The sequence below is a fragment of the Fundulus heteroclitus genome, chromosome 3 (genome assembly GCF_011125445.2).
Source record: "Fundulus heteroclitus isolate FHET01 chromosome 3, MU-UCD_Fhet_4.1, whole genome shotgun sequence".
NCBI lineage: Eukaryota > Metazoa > Chordata > Actinopteri > Cyprinodontiformes > Fundulidae > Fundulus > Fundulus heteroclitus.
In genome coordinates, this window is record NC_046363.1 from 41,905,610 (window position 1) to 41,930,150 (window position 24,541).

The window sequence follows — 24,541 nt, forward strand, 5'->3', positions numbered from 1 at the left end:
TTTGGAAATGTAAAGTGCACAAATAAAATATATATTATTATTATTATTATTATTATTATTATTATTATTATTATTATTATTATTATTATTATTATTATTATTAATAGTGGTGCTAGCAGCTAACATGTCTCCATCCAGATAACAAAGTGGCGGGCCTGAGGCTGTGGCACACATCTATGCTAAAACCTGAAGCAGTAATTTTAGTGAAGACTAAAGCCACCCATTGGTCAGTAAAAATTGGTTGTCATGGTAGGAGAAAAGAAAAGAGACACAGCTAATGAAGGAGTCACGTTCAGAAACCCCCTGCTGAATGGACACCACCAGAGGTGACAGGTGGGCTCCCCTCCCAAATGCTGTTTTATCTCAAGAAATCTGGAGAAAGACTATAGTTATTTTCCTCCACACAAGAGAAATGCAGTTTTATTTTATTGTATAATTGATTGATGAAATTGTCAATTGGTTGTAGGTTACTTATTTATTTTAGATAATCTTTAGCTCCGCAGGTAAAATTAGTTTTCTTTCAGAAATTGTTGCAACCACATGAAAACATGAATATGGAGCCAAGTCTCTCTTGTAACATTCAACAAAGTCATAAAGTCTTTAGAAAGGTCAACATTAAACTTGTTTTGTTTTGTTTTTTTTACGGCAGAAACGCCAGGAAATGTCCTTATCTCTGTTTCACCAAGTCTTCACCCTCCCAGTCTGCAGAGGTTTGGCATCTTCCAGTCCCTGGAGCTGTCACAGTTAAAGGCTAAAGGTCAAGAGCAGCAAGACGAGCCATAACAGACGCAGCAACTCGTTCCCTTCAACTGTCTCCTTCAATCAGCCGCCGCCACAAAAGCTCCAGCCGTGGAGCCTTGCACCGTTAAAAAGTTACAAGGCTTCTATGGCTCCCTTCTTTAATCTATCACAAGCTTTTGATTTTATCCATGTACATTCATATCTGATACCAGTAAGATCAATAAATTGCCTCTGACTTCAGACAAAAAAACAAATTTCTGCAAACAGAACACACGTTTCCTTGTACACAGCTTACTTTTTCAGATGCGTTAATTTAGTTGTAAGCCCTTCTGTCTTCCTGCCAAGCGAGTTTCAGGAAAACAGAAGCTTGCTGTGTTCTGCTAATTAAAGCTCTGTGCTTGTTTCTTCACCATATTCTAATCTATCAACCAAATTAAAGCAATAAATCACTCAACACCTGTGACTCCCACGCTAACCTGACCGTCTGGGGTGGAGAGAGACGGGCTTACACTAAGAAAAATAAGAGCCGGCGTGTGAAATCAAGTTTATGTCAGTGTCAGTTTCAAAGAGCTGCCGGGATGGAAAGGTTTGGAGGAGGAACATCATTTTAAATGATCAATCTATCCAATAAGACATCCTTATTATTAACTCTGTTCCCAGAGCTGCCTCACTCAAACCTCCAGTGGAAATTTCTTATTGGTTGCCAGTAATGTTGATTTGGGAATTTCAACTTATACTCAAGCAATCAGTGTAAATGAATGTATCCATTAAGTATCAACTGAGTGAAAAGTTGTTGGTTGTTTTTTTTTTTTTCACTTATTCAATGGGCACAAAGTGATGGTGGTTTATTGGGAGTGGTTTTCTCATTAAAAGAGGTGCTAGTGAGAGAGGTGCTGTGGCTTAGCTGGTCAAAGCGCCTGTCTCGTAAACAGGAGATCCTGGGTTCAAATCCCAGTAGCACCTGACTTGTGCTAAAATTTAGCTCTTAATCTCAGTGTCCCCACATTGGGCACAAGATTTCTTCGGGGGAGCGGTTGCCTAATGGTTAGAGAAGCATGCTAAAGGTTGCAAGTACCCGGTTCAATCCCTGCAGACTGCCACTTTGGGTCCCTAAGCAAGGCCCTTAGCCCTAAAATCGCTCCCTGGGTGCTGTGATAGCTGTCCACTGCTCCCTAAGGGATGGGTTAAATGCAGAAGACAAATTTCATTGTAATGTAATTGCAATGACATTTGGGTACATTGTTGCAGCCCCTCTAAACTCCAAAGAAAAATGCATCAAATAAATTATTTTTGTTGAGGTGTCATAGGAACTTTTTTGTTTTGATCTGTAAAGGGATCAAAAAAGCTTATGACCAGTCAGAACAGTGAAAACCTGTTGTTCAATCCCTGAAGGACGCCGACACTGAAGGACAACCGTATTAGGAAATGATGATTAACTCAAGGTAGCACACCATTCTGTGACAAAATATACCCCACAGAGGTTAAAAGCTAGATGTTTGAGATATAACCATAAACTAGATGTCTACAGTTTTACGTTGAAATCGGGCTTCATTTTATATTTATGCAGTTCAGCTTTCAGGTGAGTTAGCTGAGAGAGATTTTAAAGGAATGTGACAGCATCCTAATGCTTATCTCCGTTCTTGTTTTCACACCTCTTAGTTTTCTGCATTGTGCTTCTCGTAACCAACCTGCTGATCTTGGGCTACAGCGAGCAGCGAAGAGGCAAAGCCAAACGGAGCTGTGGCCGCGCTCCATTCCGGCGAGAGGCGCTCAAATCCCCAAAGGCAACAAGGCGTTTGAAGTGCAACCGGGGCGGCGCGGGCCACGCGGAGCCGGCCCTCCCCGCCCCGTTTCTACAATCGCCCTGACTTTGACTAACAGACACGCACAGACGCTTCTCCTCAGAAACAGCTGACGTTTTAACAGGCTTACAACAGCTGACGGGCTACAGGTGGGGCAGAGGGGACCCTTCATAAGCCCCCCAGCTCATAATGCCTCTCTCCAATCCACACACACACACACACACACACACAGCTGTCATGACTCCAGAGGAATTGTGCTCAGTGGAAAGCCTTCCTTTATACCGCATCACCCACCTACTCGCATATACTCTTGTCTTCCCCCTCAGTGCATTAAAACACGGCTTCATGATCCTCTTGCGTTTGTTTGAGTGGCTGGAGCGTGTGTATGCTGAGTCCGATCGCAACAACAGATGCTACTATGGACCAGAGCTACCAGCTGAAAGCACTAAGCTCCTTTGCTTAATTTCAGTGGAGCCGGTCGAGTCGAAGCACCGAGCAGGAAACCGTGCTGTCTTTTTAATCCATAATCATTTTAACCTACAATGCGCAGGTTTTCAATTCAATCAGCACTATGTACAGTCATAATCACAGCTTGACCGGATGTAGATCTCCTAATCCTAAAGGTCACACTTAAGTCAGTCCGCCTCCCTGTCGACTTCGTCATTCGCCCTCACAGAGTTGTGTTGTTCTGGGAGAAAACTTTGTTTCCCCCTTCAGACACGAGCAGCTAATCTCCGGCGCTGTTAAGATTCCCGCTTTGATGCAAACAGACGATCACAGAAGCCTTACTCAGAAATTTTGGAGATACCAGCAGCCCTCGCGAACATTCTCCAAATGCTTTTGTCAGACAAAGTTCTGCGCAAAGTGAATTGTGGTGAAACGCGGGATATTTAGGACGAGCGGTATCTGTTTGTATAAAGGCAGCAGAGCTGAGAAGAAGAGAGGGGATTTGAAAGCGCAGCACTTTCTTTTGACAAAACCGTGGGGTGAAAAGGAGGAGGGAGAAAAAAATCATCTCTGGATTATGTTTTCTTGCTGGGTGAGCAGAAAACCGCAAAAAGAAGTTTTCTGAACTTCTAGTGAGGAGTTTATAACCACCAAATCAGTTTTTCTTTTTTGATTGAAAATAATGTGGCAGTACAGCACAGAACGTATGCAGGTCTTTTTTTTACTTTAATGGCAGATGCATCTATCTGTGGATTCCACCAGGGGCAGCTGCACCGCTGCTGCTGCTGGAGAACGTGGCTGTAGAAAGTGCTGGTAACCCCAGAATGCACGTCAGGGGCCGTTTCAGAGGCAAACTAATTTAACACTACTCTCATGAAAATAAACGCTAAAGCCTCTTCTGACCAAAGCTGTGTCCACAGTGTCTGAAATTAATTCATCGGCCAAGCATATGTTTTACTGGCCAAAATATTAATTCTGACTGACCCCTGCTAAACATCTCCTCATAATGCCGCTGCGTAATTAGCCTGAGCTAAATGCTAGCTTTTAGCAGACGGACGTGACGTAGCTGCTGTAGTTCTTGCATCACATGTGCGAGAGTTCGTTTATGTTTTTGTTGTCGTACGAGCTGAAAGCAGAGGAACACAAAGAAGCATCCGGCCAGTGAAGACTGAAAAACACAACTTATTTGGTGCAAACATTTCTCGCCATGTGACAGCTAGCCCTCTGAAATTTACTCGCCAAACGGAACATTTACTCGCATGAGGCGTCTGGCGAGTGTTAATTTCAGACCCTGTGTGTCCACCTTTGGAGAGCAGATCCGCAAATAGACCGTTCAGGGCATAGTTTACACACATTTCAAATTAATTCCTGCTCATTATCTGGTATTTATCTGCTATTCAGTAGCAATGTAACAATAAAGAGAAAAACCTCGCTTTAAAAGTCTCCGTTTAGCCTTTTTTGCTCAACATTGAACAAGCAGATGCAAACGGACAGCCGTCTGTTTGCCTTCGCCATTCATTTAGTGCGTTTTTAGTCCAAAAACAATGAGCTTGTGTGCCAGTGTGGCACAGTATGGCTCACAATCCAATCAGCAAAGGGGACAAAAAAGAAAGAGACAAAGACAGAACCGGTAGAACGTCTTCGTCCACGTGCTGCGACGTATTGATGCCAACGCAGAACCCTTTCGGTCTACTGTGACGCCTCCATCTGAAGACGTGCCTCATCATGATTTCCTCCAGTGTCACCAGGTTGGTGACTGTCTGAAACGTACCTCTGATGACAAAAGCTCACTGAGAACTGCCCTCTAGTGGATATGAATGAAGGTGACATAATAAACACATTGAAAGCATAAGGGCAGTGGCGCTTGACATTAGAATCGGGTGGACCCATTTACTTGTGTTAAGGGAGCATCAATCTCCCTTTAAAGCTGGTTTTAATGTCAGGGGTAAGTGCGTACCTTATTTGTTTGGAAGACTTAACTTGGCTTAACTTAAAGGATGAAGAGTCTTGCAAAAGTATAAGCTCCAATCGTTTTGTGGAAATTGTAAGCCTCGCACTGCTTTAGCCACCCTCAGGATCTTCTTCTTTTAAAGTGTGTCGGCAGCAGCGTTGTCGCCACTCACTGGTGCGGAATAGGTATTGCAGCAGTTTCGGTGGAAACCCACAGTCTTGTGTACATGCTGATTTTTGGAATAAAAATGGGAAAACAAGGTTTGTCAAGACATATCTGCAGTACCCAGGTCTCAGAAGCAAGCGTTTGTTTCCTCAAAATAAAGTTAGAAGCATCAGAATCTGAGCAATAACATTTGAGCATATGCTTATCTCGTCTTTTTCTGCCCTCGCCACGTCTTTGCACTTTCGCTGCTTTTTTATTCCTTTTCGTTTCACAGAGCGGCAGGAGTCTTTTCTCTCCAGGCCCGCTGATGTTCCAGCTGTAATGTGATAACCAGTTCAATAACATAAACAACCGCCAGAATCCTCCAGAGGAAGGATGCGGAGCGCAGGAGTGTGTGTTTCTAAGAGTGCGTATGTGAGGCAGTGGGTGGATGTCTGTACGGTTCGGTTTTTACACGGGAGCGCATGTGGGCTGAAGAGCAGGAGAGGCCTGGGCGAGAGGTGAGGACGAGTCAGCCATTGAACACCATCAAATAAAACGTTATCTAATGCCTGCGCTGACACGGCCCGCCAGAAAATAAGTGCACTCTCTATCGACTGAAAGCTCTGCTGTGTTTTTGCTCGCCAAAGAAACACTTCTTGCTGATGCTGTGAGCCGGCTTTGTACATCAGAGCAGAGAAATGCTTTTCAGATGCACTTTAAAGAGCCATCAGGGCATCTAAATGCTCTCTGTGCTCAGATTTAGACAGTCCGAAGACCTTTTAATAATTCCAAAAGAAAAGAAATAGGTCTTTAAAGTTTCTTAGACTGAAAGGTTTGCCGCACAGATACTTCAAGCAAACATTCTTAAATGTAAGTCCAGTAACAGCAACACTTTTATTAGTCTTGTTTTCCTCATTCTTCCTACAAGTAAAACAGATAAAGACAGCAATTAGACGGGAACACTTCAGGTTTTGGCAGACAGGTTGGTAATGAGCCAAATGTTTCCTTAGACCAAAGCGCTGATAAAAATCAGCAGGAACTGGGAAAACTCCTGACAAGTAATTCTTAAAGCAAAAGTCTAAAGCAAAAATCTGCACTTTTCTCCCCAGACGAATCCAAAACTTAATTATTTGCTAAACTACAGATTGTTAGCTGGGAGAAGATTTTCAGACCTAAAATGTGATTGTTTGAAGTTTTTGTGTTTGGTTTTAAATCTCCTAACAAGTCTAACTTGATGTTCTGATAAATCACGTCCTATTGATGTCACAAGCAGTCAGTCACTATCAGGTGTTGCATCAATTGCTGTAAGAGCCCATCCAACTGGTCAGACACGTTACCGGCACACGGAGCATGAAGGCAGCGAGCCAATGAATGTTTAGGACTGGCATATCGCACACGATGATATTGTGATGATGACTGGATGTATTGTCCTCCGCCACTTTCTATATAAAACAACTTCTGCGAGGCAAAGCAAGTTTATTTATAAAGCACTTTTCAGTAATGAGGCAATTCAAAGTGCTATACATACATACATGGATACCATTGGGAGCAAGACCAGAGCGTTTACTACATTTTAAACAAAGTGTGTTTTGTTTTGTTTTTAAGCTGGACACGCTCAGTCCTCTTTGCTTAACATTTTTAAAGAGTGTGTAACGAATACAGGGACCAGCCTTAGAAAGTCAAGTAGGGAAATCCTGCAACTATATTACTCAATATTGCAATAACTGTCTGTCTTAAAATAAATAATAAAAACGTGTTAAATGTTTTCCTGCTTTGGTTTCATAGCAAATACAGACCCCAGACAAAGTGTGGGTTAACCCGCTACTGGGGGGAAAAATTTCATCTCAACCAGGTTTAATTGAAAAAGTTGCTTCCAGCCAATGTCTGCTGTTTTAGTAAGGAAACAACTTTGTTTTTAAATCACTAGACCCTTAACATGGTCACAGTGAACTCTTTTGCACTGAGTAACTATGTCAGCCATCATACGATTTGTTCATTGTTGTGATACATCTTGCTGCCACATATAGTCGCACTATTCATATTGTTTTACACGTGACTTTTCTGTAAAAATGTCTTTTTCTGGACATTACTGACCAATGACAAATGCTTATATTTATAAGGTTTCTCTTTTGTCTTCTGTTTTTACTCAGAGCCCTGCAATGAAATGTTGATGTACATCGTAAATGTGCAGCTGGATGACGTTAAAGTCTAAGTCTAACCAACTCCTTACCTTCTAAGGTGACAAACGTCACCAAAGATATTCCATGCATAGAGAGCCTGTTAAATAATTAGCTTACATTATTTGCAATCCAGGCATCTTGATAGATTTGCGTTATATTGTGCAGCTTTAACATCAATAGCCCTGTCACAATATTACCGTTCTGTGATAGATTCCATGATAAATCAGGGTGAGCGTCTTTAAGTAATAAAATGTCCCAGAGTCAAAATCTATGTGTAATTTGATCTGAGACAGACAGTCATGAGTTTTGGACATGTTAAAAAATGTAATTACCTGAGCAAGGGCTGCATAATATATTGTGAATATATGTCAATCGGGATATAAATGTGCATAATATTCATATCGCAAAGGATTGATTAATTGATTAATGTATTGATAAGTGTTATGAGCTTGCATTTTACATGCTAATGTGATACTTATCCACTTAGACAGAGTCCTGTGGTAACAAATGCTCACAATGCACACAAATGCTAAAGGCCACAGAGTGATGGGGGCATAGATTGAAAAGAGACAGAAGAAGAAAGTAGGTACATGTTGCAAATGATGCTGTCATCGCCATTTAGACGCGCATACATTTTTAGATTTGTCATTACCAAAGGAAGGCTAAGAATCAGCATAACAAGTAATGTTATATCTTCTTTCAAATTGTTTTTTTTTTGTTTTTTTTAACGCAAAGCTGATCAATAGTGGGAAAATATCAAAGCTGAATTCTGTGCCTGAATAATACTCTTATAACAGAACAGATGGAGTGTGAATCTTTCAATTAATTTCCAAACACGCATGCACGGAGCCAGAGCTGCATAACACCTAAATACGAAAGCATAAGACATTGTGCAACTTCCAAGGGGTTGAAAAGGATTGAGATTCTTCCACCTCCTCCTACCACTTCTTCTTCTCTCTTTGGAACCTTTCCCAACTCTGAGTAATTGCTATTGTACAACAGAAGAGGAACCAGGATGAATAAGCAGCCACCCTCTTACAGCCCCGTCCCTTCATTTCCAAACACTCTTTCTTCACATTAGCTTGTGGCTATCTTAATGAGCCCTGCAGCAGATGGTCCCATAACAACGCCACAGCTGTGCAACTGGAAAAGGATGCCACGCCCCAGTAGGAAGAGGTTCATGTACCTTAAGATATTCAAATGAGGCTGTAACCTCTGTGAGATTTACAAAGAGTTGATAAAAGGTGTAGGAGGAATTTTATGGAGGTAAGCCAGAATGGTGAGTAAAGATGAGGACGGATAGCGGATCTTCAGATTGGAGGCAAGCAGGGGAGAGTGGGAGAGTTGAGAAGGAGAGGTTAGGGAGATGCGAGAGGCTCGGGTATAGTGTTTCAGCTCCTGGCTCTGCTGCTTGCTATTTCAGCTGTGCCGGCACACCGGCCAGAAGCCCCTGCTCTCACGCCACCGTAACCCCGTAAGTATGGTGGCAGTGACACATGGGCTGACCATAAAAGGGACAACTGAAAATCGCCCAATTTCTACCACCCATCACTTCTCTCAGAACATCCACACCTGCACCCCATGCTGGGATTGGAAAAGAAAAAGAAACATGCTGAGATAAATCAGAGTTTATGACCAAACCTAATCTAAACCACATGGTTATGTGACTTTTACAAGATGCAAAAAAAAAAAAAAAAAAAGAAATCTCTGTGGTCACCGAGTCAATCCCGCGTCATTTATCAGCGATGATCGTCATAAATCTTGGCACCACGGCGGTGTAGCTGAGCCAGCGTTACTCTGGGAGAAACAAGGCAGGCGTGGAAGCCAAAAAGTAAGTCAGTAATTACTGAGCTGCGTCAAGGACGACGACATGTGAAGGAATGCGGTGCCGCCGCCGCCATCGAAATGTGCCGGAATTCCAGCAGGGGAAAAGGTTCCAGCCGTGACGTTCATTACTTATGCATGCTTCTTGATGTCTTTCAGCATGCAAGGAGGAATATGGAGTTACAATGTATAATAAATCAGCTTATTATGACCACAGAAATCAAAGCGAGCAGTGTGATGCGTGCTGTATTCCTCTTCCTTTCCAGCCAACGCCGAGAATTTAACAATCTGGCCTTTGTTGTGACGAGAAGTAAGTGAGATAGAGAGCAAGTTAACGTTCAGGTTTAAGTCAGCAAAAGACTCTTACATAAGAAACCTTGCTGCTTTCCGAGGCCGTTACACTGAAAGGTGTATCAGAGCTGAAGCACTCCCCAAAAACAGATGCGTGGTATTTTGGAGGAAAAGAACGTATGTCTTGTTTCTCTTGAAGCTTTTTTTTTTTTTTGGTGTGATGTAGGTGAGCAGCACTTGCACTGCTATATTCTTCTAACTTCTCTCTTTTTATTTGTTGCAAGGCAGTGTTCTCAGAGCTCTCTGGCAACAACACAAGGCAGACCTGCGTGAAACCTACAGAGTGGAGAGTTAGGGCTGCAGCTTGAGTCATTGAACACTGGAATCTTAATCTAAGATGAAAATAATGCTGTCCATTCGGATTCTCTGTAATCCCCCTGGTATCTGCAGCTCTTACTGGATTTCCGGCGATGTCAGTAACCTTAGAATCCAGTTGTGTTACAAAATATTCAATTTGCAGTTAGGAAACGGTTCAGAAACGTGGGACACAGCATGTGTATTGCTATTACACATATCAAAAGTAGGGCAGGTTGTGTATTTCTAATAAACCTCCTGTAACTGCCATCAAGAGCAGTTATGATGTTTAAGTTAATTTCATAGTTTTAATTTGCAATAAATGTTAAAAAACAATGTTGATTTAATAAAATCAACAATTGAAGGTAAAAATGCACATTTGGAATATATGTTAACTTTCCAGGGTGGAACCAATGTTCAGTGTGTTGTTTCTGGTCGGATCGATGGTTTAAATGCACGCTAGATTCAGTAGAGGGCAGCACGCTGGATTTTTCCCTGTCCATTACGTTTGCAAGGAAGATTTTTGGTTTTGCTGAAGTTTTCCTGAAGAAGATGGTGCTGTAAGATGCATTTTTATTAACCCCTTCAACTTAATAAGGCCAATGAGGTAAACAAAGTTTATTTTGTGTTTCTATAAAGGAATATGTTTGTTTGTGATATCTGTTAAGTTAATTAGTCACATGTCTCTAAATGTTACACAAGGGTGTCAACCTACTAATTCAGAAAAGTTTATATTGTTACAATTACTCTGTCAATTACTGTTTATTCTCCATGAGAATGCCTTATTGTATGTTGATTATTCTATGTTTTTGTACAGTTCTCACGGCATAATTGATGACACCTGTGTCTGATTAAATGCCAGTAAAAAGCAAAGAACGCCTTGTGTCCATTATTCGAATTGGAGGGAGTTACAGTGAGAACTCACCCTGCTCGACATGAGGTGAGGAGCTGAGGAGCTGACAAGCTGATCCTGACATCTCCTGAACGGCAAAGAAGATCCATCGCACTCCAGCATCATAAAGATAAGACTGACAATACACCAGTAACCTAAGCAGCAAGCAGTTTGAAGTTTTACATGGATGATCCAACAAGATAAATTTAAAACAAGTTAAATTTAAAGAAGCGGATCAACATTGCTAATTACTTTAAAGGACACTGCAAGTACTGAAAATATTAAGTAATCTGGTGTGCTGTGTCATTATCAGTTTAAGGTGCTTTCCATTTATGCTTTATGAATGAAGTAATTTTACATATTTGTGTATGTGAATGCTAAGGGTGTTGGAGAACTAAATGTTCAGGCATGTTGTGTTGGTTGTATCTACAGTTTATCATGTGAATGCAATTTAAAGTAGTAATCATTTAGATATTTTCCTAAGGTTGTGGTCCCTTTGACAAAAAGAAAAACTAACAAAAGAAAGTGTTTTATTGTTGAAAGGTATTACACACTTAAATATTTCAACAAGTTTATCTGAAGCAAAGTTAGGTTTATAGCTATTATCTTTCCAGTTGTTTGAGTTGATCCCTTTTTGAATCTGTTAAGGATACAGCTGGAATCAATTTAATTTATTTGTTTGTTTTGGCGAACAATTAAGTAAACACTTCAGAATGGAGCAAATCACTGAAACAAAAAAGGGTGATTTACTCAATGAAGGTAATACTGCAGACCTACAACAGTTAGCAGAAAAAGAAGAGGAGCCACGAAGAGGTCAGAGAAGTCGAAAGCTCACCGAAAAGGCACAAGAATTGCATGAAAACAAATTAAAAAAACTACATCATCGTTTTATCATTGTTTACAACAAATGGAAAGTGATTGTTAAGCAAGCTAAGAAAGTGATACAGGGATCTCCCTCTATTGAAGTTGTGCAGGAGTTAAAGAACAAAATAAGTGGTGCTTTAGCAGATGTTAGACACAGTTATGAAGATTTGCGCAAATGTGCTCCTCCAGACAGTGAGACCCGTCGCAGAGTTGACAACTGTGATGCTGTTACCAAAGTAATCTTGGAAAATGCATCCACCTATCTATGCAGTAAGGAAAAAATGGATGTTCAGACAGTGGATTTTGTCTGGCCTAAGTCAAGCTCTGTGTTTTCATCTTCAGCTTCTGAAGGCACAAGTAAAAGCTCTGTAGGAAGTTCAAGCTCTGCAAGCAGTACAAGCATAAAGTCAAGACAGTCAAGTCGTTCCTCCATTAAGAGACAGGAGGCTGCAGCAGAGCTGGCTGCCACACAAGCTGCTTTGAAGGTCCTGCAAGAGATAGAATGTGAACAATTAGAACTTGAAAACCTTGAGGAAGAAAATAGAAAGAGAACTGCATTACAAGAGGAAGAAAATGTGGCAAGAAAGAAGGCACTGGAAGAGAAGCGCAGGCAAATAGAGCGCCTAAAGACTGTTAAGAAGTTAAGTGCAGCAAAGGCACGGCTGCAAGTTTATGAGCAAGAAGCAAGCTCGGACGAGGAGATAAAAGAGTTACTTCATAACCATGCAGCTGAGCAACATAGACCATCAAGTGTTAAGGGAAAATCATGTGACCATCTGGTGACAAATCCAACAGACAATGCCACAGTCCTTGCTGAAGCAATAGCGGAGTCTATTAATGTAAGCCGTCTCCCAGTACCTGAACCTTCTGTGTTTAATGGAGACCCTCTAAGGTACAAGGATTGGAAGATGTCATTTCAAGCTCTAATAGGCAGAAAAAACATCCCAGTAAATGAAAAGATCTATTACCTTCGTAAATATGTGGGTGGACCCGCCAGAAAAGCCATTGAGAGTTATTTCCTATTAGGAACGGATGCAGCTTATGATTCAGCATGGTCTCTTTTGGAAGAAAGATTTGGAAGCTCGTTTGTAATAGCCAAAGCTTTCAAGGATAAGCTTGCATCCTGGCCTAAAATGGGACCCAAAGACAGTGTGGAGCTGAGGGATTTTTCAGACTTTCTTAGGGGCTGCCAGGCTGCAATGTCCCAGATCAAAGGCCTTGAAGTATTGAATGACTGCGATGAAAATCAGAAACTCCTCACAAAACTTCCTGACTGGCTGGTAGCCAGTTGGAACAGAAAGGTGATTGAGATAGAAGAAACCTGTAACATGTTTCCTACATTCAATCAGTTTGTGGACTTCATCACAAGAGAAGCGAAAATAGCTTGCAATCCTGTAACTTCGCTCCATGCACTGAAGTCTAGTGATGTTGAAAAGGCCAAGACAACAAAGACACGAAACGTTGGTGCTAAGGTGCTTGTGAGCAACTCTGAAGAAAGAACAGAAGCTAAAGTGTGCGTCTTCTGTGAAAAATACAATCATGACATTCAGTCATGCTGGAGATATAAAGAAACCCCAATACAAGAACGTCTGAAGTTTGTTCAAACAAAAAAATTATGTTTTGGATGTTTACAACCAGGGCATCAGTCAAGGAGCTGCAAAAGAAGAAGTCTTTGTGAAACATGTAAAGGAAAACACCCAACGTGTTTACATGAAGATCGCAAAATGACAAACAGAAAGAAATGCAGTAATGAGCATAAGGAGGATATAACAAACTCTGAACAGGCCAAGTCATCTGAAAGAGCAGAGCGCAGACACACAACTGAACCATCAAATGAAGTTACATCAAACAGAATAGTGCAAGGTATGGACAACATGTACTCCTCTACAGTTGTTCCAGTGTGGTTATCAACATCAAGTAACCCTGAGAATGAAATTCTTGTATATGCACTACTTGATAACCAAAGCGACACTACATTCATCATGCAAGATAAAGCAGAAGCTCTAGAAACAAAAGGGGAACCTGTGCAGTTAAAACTCTCTACACTTTCATCCAGAAACACAATCATCCCAAGTCAGAGGATAGTTGGATTGCAGGTGAGAGGTTTCTACTCATCAAAGAAAATTTATCTCCCTGTAACCTATTCAAGAGAGTTCATTCCTGCCAACCTAAGGCACATCCCCACACCAAAGACAGCTCGAGCATGGCCACACCTAGAGCATCTGGCTGAGGAGATCGCTCCATTGATTGAGTGTGATGTAGGACTGCTCATAGGTTACAACTGTCCGCAGGCTTTGTTACCCCGAGAAGTGGTACCAGGTAAAGACAATGAGCCATTTGCTCAAAAAACGGATCTTGGGTGGAGTATAATCGGCTGTGTTAGCCCATGTGTCGATTATGGTGATGCAATTGGAAGCAGCCATAAGATCATCATGAAGTCCGTGAAGCCTCATCTGCAGACATCTAAACAGCTCACAAATGAAGTAAAATACATTTGCCGAACTCAAGTCAAGGAGTTTATTTCCCCACCAGATGTGCTAAGGATGCTTGAGTCGGACTTCAGTGAGAGAAGAGTTGAAGATGCAAAGTTATCTCAGGAAGATTTGCGCTTCATCACCATAATGGAAGAAGGTATCAACATTAAAGCAGATGGACACTGTGAAATGCCACTTCCTTTCAAGAAAGATCGACCAAAGCTCCCAGATAATAAGGTATGTGCAGTTCACAGGCTCAGATGCTTAAAAAGAAAATTTGAAAGAGATAAGCAATACCAAAGAGACTACACAACCTTTATGAATGAAATCATAACAATTGGGGATGCAGAAAAGGTCCCAGAAGAAGAAATTAACAACTCTCCTGCATGGTACATTCCACATCATGGCGTGTACCACCATCATAAGCCAGGAAAGATCCGGGTTGTATTTGACTGTTCAGCCAAATTTGAAGGTGTGTCATTAAATGACCATCTTCTCACTGGCCCAGAATTAACAAACAGCCTGATAGGTGTTCTCTGTCGCTTTCGCAAGGGACAAGTTGCCATAATGTGCGACATTGAACGTATGTTCCATCAATTCCATGTTAAGGCAGAAGACCAGGATTATTTGAGATTTCTCTGGTGGGATGATGGAAACGTACAGGCTCACCCATCAGTGTATCGCATGCGAGTGCACCTGTTTGGAGCTGCCTCTTCACCTGGTTGCGCAAACTTTGGTTTGAAGCATGTTGCTGCTCAAGGACATGGACATTACAGTGAAACAACCATCCGGTTCATTGAACATAACTTTTACGTTGATGACGGACTGACAAGTGTTGCATCCAAAGATGAAGCTATAAAGCTGGTGAAGGAAGCAAGGCAACTCTGCATGGCTGGCCAACTACGAATTCACAAATTCATTTCTAACAGCCAGGAAGTACTTGCATCCATTCCACAAGAAGAATGTGCAGATTCAGTAAGAAATCGCAATTTGGTTCTTGGTGAGTCTCACATTGAGAGAGCTTTAGGAATTAAGTGGTGCGTGGGTTTGGACCAGTTCCATTTCAGAGTGACTGTGGATGAGCGTCCACTTTCCAGAAGAGGAGTTCTATCAACTGTGGCATCCATCTATGACCCTCTTGGCTTTGTAGCACCATTTATTCTGGTTGGCAAACAAATTCTCCAGCAGATGTGTCGAGATAGGGTTGGATGGGATGAACCATTGTCAGAGGACCTCAAATCACGGTGGGAGTCTTGGCTTTTAGATTTAAAAAACCTGTCTGAAATCAAAATTCAGCGATGTTATCTCCCTGAAGGCTTTGAAAACGTGGAAAAATATGAGCTGCATCATTTCTCAGATGCGAGTGTTAAAGGGTATGGTGCATGTTCCTACTTGAGAGCCATTAGTATATCGAACCAAGTCCACTGTTCTCTAGTTTTTGGCAAGGCTAGGGTAACTCCAACAAAGGCCTTTACAGTCCCTAGACTTGAGTTATCAGCAGCTGTTATTGCCGTCCGAACAAGTGACCTGCTCAAGAAGGAGTTGGAGGTTCAAGCCCAAGAATTCTTCTGGACAGATTCAAGGGTTGTCCTTGGATATATTAACAACGATGCCAGACGGTTCCACATATTTGTGGCAAATCGGGTTCAGCGTATCCAAGATAGTTCCAGTCCAGATCAATGGCGATATGTGCAGTCTGAGGATAATCCTGGTGATCATGCATCACGTGGCCTGACAGCAAAAGGACTAACTACTTCTAACTGGTTCACTGGTCCAGATTTTCTCTGGCATGACAAACTTTCTTCTGCTGATGAGCAGATAAGAGATTTGGGAGATGAAGATCCAGAACTTCGCAAGACCTTTGTTCACAAGGCACAGGCAACAGAGTATTCAATGCTCAATCATTTCTCAAGGTTCTCAGACTGGACAAAACTCGTTAAAGCCATCGCACGACTTATGCGGCGTGTTAAAGAGGCCAAGGGTTTCATATCCAGAACCAATGAAGCCAGCAGTCTTGAAGAGAGAAAGGAGTCTGAACTATTTATCATTTCTACTGTCCAAAGGGAAGTGTTTTCTGAAGAAATAAGACGTTTAAAATCTAAGAAGGAAATGACAACAAGGGACAGTAAAAATCGTCTCCACAAACTGAATCCTTTCTTGGATGAAAAGGGTGTTCTAAGAGTAGGAGGTCGGCTGGAGTATGCTGATTTACACCCTGATATTAAACATCCGGCAATTCTGCCAAGCAAAACCCATATATCAAAGTTGCTGATTGAACATTTTCATCGAAAGGTTCATCACCAGGGACGTGGAATGACCATGAATGAGCTGAGATCAAATGGCATCTGGATATTAGGATGCAGTCACACTGTGTCCTCCTACATTTACAAGTGTGTGAAATGTAGACAGTTTAGGAGAAATGCTGAAGTACAAAGAATGGCAGATTTACCAGTTGAGCGAGTTGAAACGTCACCTCCCTTCACCTATTGTGGAATGGACTGTTTCGGCCCATTTTATGTTAAAGAAGGAAGAAAGGAACTTAAACGCTATGGTCTGCTATTCACGTGTCTGTGCTCTCGTGCTGTGCACATTGAGCTACTTGATGACATGACAACTGACGCATTTATCAATGCTCTTCGAAGCTTTATTGCCATACGAGGAAATGTTCGCCAGCTTAGGTCAGATCAAGGAACCAACTTCGTTGGAGCAAGGCGAGAGTTCTTGGAATCTTTAAAGAAAATGGACCAAGAATGCGTAAAACAACTAGGTTGTGAATTTGTCATGAACCCAGCATCTGCCAGTCATATGGGTGGGGTCTGGGAAAGGCAGATCAGGACGATAAGAAGTGTACTGACATCTACTCTGGATCGTGCCTCCAAAGGACTTGACACTTCATCCTTACGCACTTACCTTTATGAAGTTATGGCAATTATAAATAGTCGGCCCTTGACAACTCACCAACTCAGTGATCCTACTAGTCCACAGCCTCTTACGCCAAATCACATCCTGACCATGAAGTCTTCAGTGGTTCTACCACCACCTGGTGAGTTTGTGAAGGAAGATCTTTATCTTCGTAAGAGATGGCGCAAAGTGCAATACCTGGCCAATGAATTTTGGACCAGGTGGAAGAGGGAATACTTGTTAAATCTTCAGCAGAGAGAGAAATGGTACAAGATGAAGAGAAATGCCAAGATCAATGACATTGTGATGCTGATGGATACTAGTATACCCAGAAATGAGTGGAAGCTAGCCAAAGTCACAAAGGTGTATCCTAGTGAGGATGGAATCATTAGGAAACTTGAGCTGCTGCTTGGTGATGGAACATTAGATGACCAAGGAAGAAGGGTCAATAAGCCAGTTTATCTTGAGAGACCTATTCACAAAACAGTTATTTTACTTGAAGCTGACTAGATCACAACTTTGGGGTTAAACTTATGTTTGACTTAAGAAGCTACTTTATTTTGTTTGCATTAAGGTTTTCTCCTTTTAAAATCACGAGTGATTTGGTGGGAGTGTAACTGCCATCAAGAGCAGTTATGATGTTTAAGTTAATTTCATAGTTTTAATTTGCAATAAATGTTAAAAAACAATGTTGATTTAATAAAATCAACAATTGAAGGTAAAAATGCACATTTGGAATATATGTTAACTTTCCAGGGTGGAACCAATGTTCAGTGTGTTGTTTCTGGTCGGATCGATGGTTTAAATGCACGCTAGATTCAGTAGAGGGCAGCACGCTGGATTTTTCCCTGTCCATTACGTTTGCAAGGAAGATTTTTGGTTTTGCTGAAGTTTTCCTGAAGAAGATGGTGCTGTAAGATGCATTTTTATTAACCCCTTCAACTTAATAAGGCCAATGAGGTAAACAAAGTTTATTTTGTGTTTCTATAAAGGAATATGTTTGTTTGTGATATCTGTTAAGTTAATTAGTCACATGTCTCTAAATGTTACACAAGGGTGTCAACCTACTAATTCAGAAAAGTTTATATTGTTACAATTACTCTGTCAATTACTGTTTATTCTCCATGAGAATGCCTTATTGTATGTTGATTATTCTATGTTTTTGTACAGTTCTCACGGCATAATTGATGACACCTGTGTCTGATTAAATGCCAGTAAAAAGCAAAGAACGCCTTGTGTCCATTATTCGAATTGGAGGGAGTTACACCTCCACTGGGTACTGTGGTATGCAAGGTCCTAAACATTAGATTCTGCAATCAGTCGGCAAACTAAAAGCAAGTTTTTCCATTTATTCCTCTTCAGGAAGATAATTATTCAAGATCTCAATGCTGCACTGTTATAGTAAGGCTGTTAGCTGGAGCAGACAATACTACAGTAATCTCTCACTGACATCCTTGGTTAAGAGACAGACACCAAGCCATGGCACAGCAGCTGGTGCCCATTGGTAAGGATAACAAAGGATCTGTGATGCTGTGGGCCTGTTTCTCTTCTTGTTAGAGCGCACACCGTTATTTACTCTGTGGAATACCAGGAGATTACTAAAAACGGCTTTTAGGTTTGATGCTAGGCTTAAAACTTTATTTTTTCATACAGCGTGGCTTAGGTTACCCTGAGCTATCTCTGTAGTTTCCAGCAGCCTATCTCTTAGGCTGCTGGAGGATATAATGACCACTTTCTCCAATTTTGCAAATGTTTTTTCTTATGTTTTTGTTTTATTAGCCCATACTGTGGAATGTCTAATTGTTATTTTGTTGTTCTTACATATTTACCCCTGTGTGAATCTGCATGCTTCTGTTTGGCTTTCACATTGCTACGCCTACATTTCCTCACTGAGAGACACTAAAGGATATTCTTATTCTGTTCTGTTATTCGCTGTTATTTCTCTTCATAGTAGCTACATCTGGCTCGCCGTTCTGTTTAACAGTGACACCGATCTGGAGGTGGGGCATCATCTGAGCTACTGCTGCCAACAACTTCATATTTTCCTTCTACAGATGATGGCTTGGCTCTGTCTTTCAGTGTTTAACCCGGTTTCTTTCCTAGACATAGCTGTTGGCTGAGTTTTTACTACAACTGCCTGTATATGCTCTCTTTCATCCTCTGTTTCTCTCCTAGATGACGCCACTAGATGAGCAACTACTGCTATTAACATTTTACTTTTCTCTCACATAGAAAAGGATTCCTGGATCAGGGCAGATGCCCGTTCACACTGAGCCTGGTTCTGGTTCTGCTCCAAGTCTGGTTCAGTTTTCCACTCCACTGTCGCTAGATGCATGCTTGGTTAGAGGGATTACATCGAGGAAGGGTGATTGCTGCTCAATGCAGTCTGCTCAGTTTCCGTAGAAAACCTTTTAACTGACCTCGGCTGCATTGTTTGGTAACTTGGATAAATTAGAAACCTATGTACTTGACTTGAAATCTATCTGTATGATTAACTTTGATAAATGCAGATACCAGAAAATGTAATGATCGAGCATCAAAATACACTTTACATGCGATCAGCGTTTTTTTATGCTCATCTCTTCCACCTCGCAGAGAAAACGGGGTCAGATTTTCATTTCAACTCCAAAGCCGGTCTTTCCACCAGATTCATCATAGGCAACTGGATATATTTAGTGCTGAATAAGATATTTTTAGGATGAAAAAATCCCAACAGAGGGATTTACCACTCTGAATCACTTGACTTTTTGTATATATCCGTTCCGGTTTTACATAACAAGTCTTTGTAGTATTCTAGACAGAAAGAGCAAACAAACCTGGTGAACTCAAATTTTAGCAAATGCTATTTATTCCACATTTAGGTCATCAGTAAAATCTGAAAACACTTACTGTATATGTTCAGTGTCAATGGGAAGGTGAGCATTCGCTATGAGCTGCCACGGCGCTCTGTGACCTTTCAGAGTTCAACACACTCTTTAAAGTTCAGGCCACCCTGCCCAGCATCCATCATTTAAGGACACAGAGGAGGAATTTTCTGCAGCTGTCTGTTAGTGTGGTGGATGGATGGAAATTTCTTGGTAAACCGCAGAGGAACATATTCAAATTACAGCTGGATTGACAGTCAGCAGAGAAAGCAAATTTTGGCAAACAGGAATTTAGGATGAAACGTTCTGAAGCTGGGAGGCGGTTTGCTTCTCTGGTGGTGTAAACTGAGACCAGCAGTCACCACTCGCCCAGGCAGCCAAAACAAAACTGATTTTTTCCTTTAGACTTCAACTTAACATTCCAAGGGTTCAAACCAGGTTTCATCAAATAAATAAAATCATATCATTTAAAATCATGACTTAAAACTAAATAAGATAGGAAATGCAGATTTTAAATACAGAAATGATCTGGCGTATCATGTTTTGCAATAGATGGAAATATAATTGGATGATGAATGTTTATCTGTTCAATGAAATTTTCCTCTCTAAGCTCTGAGATTTGCATCCTCCACCTGGAACGGACGGCATGTGATCCTCTCGTACCAAAGGTTGACGCTGAATGTATAAATGCATTCATAAGCAAGCTATGTTCCAGTAGATGAAAGTAAAACTCTGAGGCTGACTACGTACGGGCAACATTTCCATCGAAAAGCCTGGTTTATGGTTCTTCATCCGATCAACGCATGCAGAGCGTATGGTGGTGCCCACGCTGCAGACCCGTGTCTGGAAGGTGTTGGGGGAGAAATGTCTGACCCCTGAACTGACTGCAGCTCCATATTCCAGCATAGCTTTGCAAAAGAAAGAGGGCATAAAGCTGCAGGCAGAGTGCGGCGCTGAAACAAGGACAGCCTGCTTGTTTCCAATGAATGTTGCATTGGAGCAAAGTAGTTTGTTCTGGAAACAGCGTTCACAGCTGATCTGTCACAGGTGTCCCCGTCAGCCTTATTTCTCACCATCAGTGCCTTTCTGATTCCTCTGCAGCAATAGGCACAATTATTATTCCCATTATCAGGCAAATATTGATAATTATCAAGATTCTCATAATTTAAGGTGATAAATATTTTATTTCCCTGTCAAAAAACATCCATGCTTTCCCATCGTAGCAGTTCCATATTACTGCTACTTAAAGAATATAAACTGTCCTTTCATCCAAATTTATCCCGGTTTTGAGAACAGAGATCTACTTCAGAAAATATTTCTATTATTATCATTTCTTTTAACAATTATCATCATAATTAGCATTACATTGGAGCAGGGCTTTGTGATTATTTAATTTATAACAACCTAAAATAACTTGAACCAGCTAATGTAGACAAGTACTGGTCAGTTTGTAACTTTAACACTTTGGACATTTGCAGTAGTTTGGAGCCTGAAAACTTTGGGTACGAATAGAAAAAGACAATCAAGAGCTCTTTGGTACTGCTTTGGTGTTTTCATTCCTGTCATCAGGTTATTTTTTATCCACTTTAAGGAATTAAATTTTTTTTGGAACATGCTCAGAGCCTAATGCATGGAAACATGGTCTTGTTCTAAAAGTATTCCAGTGGGAAGTGTATTTATTTTTGTCCTAAACATAATTTGGTAGACATGGTCTACTTTGCGTTTTTTGGTAATCTATTCTGGGGTTTCTCAAGGCTTCGTTCATGGGCCGCTTTTATTTAACATCTATATCATCCCTCCAGTTCATAACACAGAACTTTATATCTGTGGTTCACTACATGAAAACAGCGAGTGTTTCCATAAAATCAGTCAGTGGATAAGACAAAATTCCCCCTGCTTAATGCAGATAAATTAGAAATCATAGCTTTTGGTTGTAAAAACATTAGGATAGAGATCAGAGCTCACCTGGACTAAAAATTAGCAAAAGACTACAGAGAATGCAAGAAACACAACAGTTTTGGACTCAGGCCAAAATTATTACAACTATAGTAATTATAACGGTGTAATGAAAATATTGCCAGAATAAAAGGTTTCAGGTCTGAGAAAGACTGGTGCAAGCCATTCTTTTTAGTACTTCAGATTATTGCAATGGTGTCTTTACTGCTCTCTGTAAAAATGAATAATGCAGCTGCAGCTCGTCTAAGATGCTGCCAGAGTCCTGACCAACAGCAGGAAGCAGTCCTTAAACATCTGAACTGGCTCCAATCATTATAAAACAATACATTTAGCAATTTTCTAAATGATCTTGAACCAAATACATTTCTGAGTTACATGTCAGATATAAACTATGTAGACCATCAGAGACCTGCTTTCCACAGTGTGCCCAGAACCAGAACTTGGTTCTCAGAACTTGAACAAACAACTTGGTTCTTTTAAGTCAGGACAAACAGAGGAATAGCAGTTAAAAAAAGGATTAAAAAACATCCAAGAGTGTTTAAAATTAAACGGAATCAATTAATAATTCTAAAAGCTTTTCTAAAATAATAATGTGTGATGATGGAATCCTGTGTTTGCTGAATTTTTCATGTTTCTGAATGAACACTTGCTGAGATGTTTCACCTATTGTTGACCCTCCTCCAAAGTGATACAACACAAATCTTAGGACTCAGTCAAATTAGGAGAAGAAAGAAGACAAATTGCAGTTTATTGCAGCATCAACACCCAGCGAGGCTTTCATAAGGTTTAGGTTTGTCAGCTGCTGATATCTGCTACGTTAACAAAGACATAACAGAAGCTGTTTGATGGCTCCCTCTCTGATGCTTACGGTTTATTTAAAGAAACCAACACAGTAACACTCTCAGGAGACATTGCTCTTAAACACCTCCTTTCCTATAGAAGAAAGCATTTTATGCAAATAAAGCAAAGCAATGTCCTAATCAGTTCCCTTCAAGGCTTTTGAGATTGACATAATTCAAAATGGCATTGCATGTAGTAATTTGTGCGATTGCGTCTTAATTTTGTTTCTTAGCGCTCACAGTGACTGACTCCGAACATCAACAGATCACCTGTCAAACAAAGAGTGGGTGGAAATGAAGGGTGCTGCTTTCTGGATTTTCTATCTAATTAAACTAAATATTGTGGTTGTTGGTGAACAACTGATGTTATTTTAGGAGCCTAGCACAATCAGTGAAAGGTTAACAGGCAAAGTTTGCACAATGCTTGATTGAAATGAATAAATTGGCACCACATGCACACCTGTTCTTTATTCACCAAAACAGACCAGAGCAGCAAAGATGCTTAAACTCATTTGTTTGAACCTTTTTTAAAGATGTAATGTCAGTTGGGGGCAGGCTGTGGCCTTGGTGCGCTACTTTCTAATGCTATAGTCTAGCTTTAAAGATGTGGCATGTCTATCAAAGCTATAGGTAATCCTGTTTAGAGACACTTTTTATTATACTGGGTAAAAATCATCCTTCCATCCTGAAAATAGTAAAGATATGAAGGTAAGACAAAGAGAGAAGGTACTGATAGTGAAATTATAGAACTAAATCAAAAATAACTTATATTTTTTCATGTTTATCTAACTTAATTACATTCTAATGTTATAGAACTGTAACCAGTATTTACTGTAAGACTCAAAATAAAAAGAAAATGCAGCATTGACGATCTTGAAAAGGTAATTTGGTAGTGTAATACATGCTGTGTCTCACAATGACGGCACTATATTCATATATTGTAAATGAAGACAAAAGATGTCATGACTGTCATTTAATTTGGATGATATTCGGGTGTGGATTTGCATGTGTCACAGTTGTGGAGCTAATTCAAGATGCTAAACAAATATCCAGCCTGACAGCAGCAGCCGTATAACTGTTGTTGGTCAACACTCTGGTTCCCATGCAAACAATGGGCAGATTTTCCTTTTTAAACATTCTCTGGCATATCGGGATGACAGTGATGGACTAATTGCAGAAAAAACAACAACATTCTGTTTCAGTTTAGTCTTACATTATTATCAAAATAGGTAGAACTTTGTTATCCGACGTATAGATTGACTCTGAATGCACTAATCTGGATAGAGTTTTATGGACTAAATAAAGAGTAACTGGCCCCAAAACATCATAATGTCCAGATAAATGCCTCCTTTGGCACCAAGGCAAACAATCAAAACTCCACAATTAAAAGGAAGACAAAGCGTTAAACCTATAGGTTTAACTTTAGCTATAGGTCAGTTTTCCGTTCTTTTTACCAATTGGCCTCCTGACTGTAAGGCAGCAGCTGACCAACTCTCGAGCTAAACCACGAGAAAAGAAATCTTTAAACTCCTAAAGGTGGTCTTACTCCTCCACAATCATACTCTACATTTATGATTACTCAACCCTCTTCACCGTGAAAAAAACACGCATCAATCAACCACTTCACAGGAACACACACAAACCCGTCTTCCTAAAAGTAGGCGAGCTTTAGACAAGAAGCCCCTTCATATCTTCTTATCATTTGCTCATCAGCCTAATGGATGTTTAACCTGTGGATCAGCGCCTTATGACAGCTGAATTAGGAGCTTCATGGCAGACAGGTATTAGTTTTGGGTAAGGATTGGTTTTCTTTGTTGCCTTGCCACTAGAACTTCTCTAAACGGCAAAGCTGCACTGGACCCAGCTAGGTGAGCAGCAGGAATACATCAGATTTATCACTGGGTACCACAGCTGGGTGTGACTGATAACTGTTTTCATTATCAATAATTGACTGTTTTCTCAGACAGCGGGAAAAGGTCAACAGGATGCCATTAAATGGTAAAAAATGCCCAGG

General features: G+C 40.8%; 1 protein-coding gene and 1 non-coding gene across 2 annotated transcripts in view; one reads left to right on the forward strand and one right to left on the reverse strand.

Moving 5' to 3' along the window:
• The window catches only part of mef2d (myocyte enhancer factor 2d), a 134,277-nt gene that overhangs the window by 100,614 nt on the left and 9,122 nt on the right, over window positions 1–24,541 (reverse strand). The window lies entirely within an intron of this gene.
• On the forward strand, window positions 1,631–1,704 carry trnat-cgu. Its single transcript has one exon. It is a non-coding gene; the product is annotated as a tRNA-Thr (tRNA).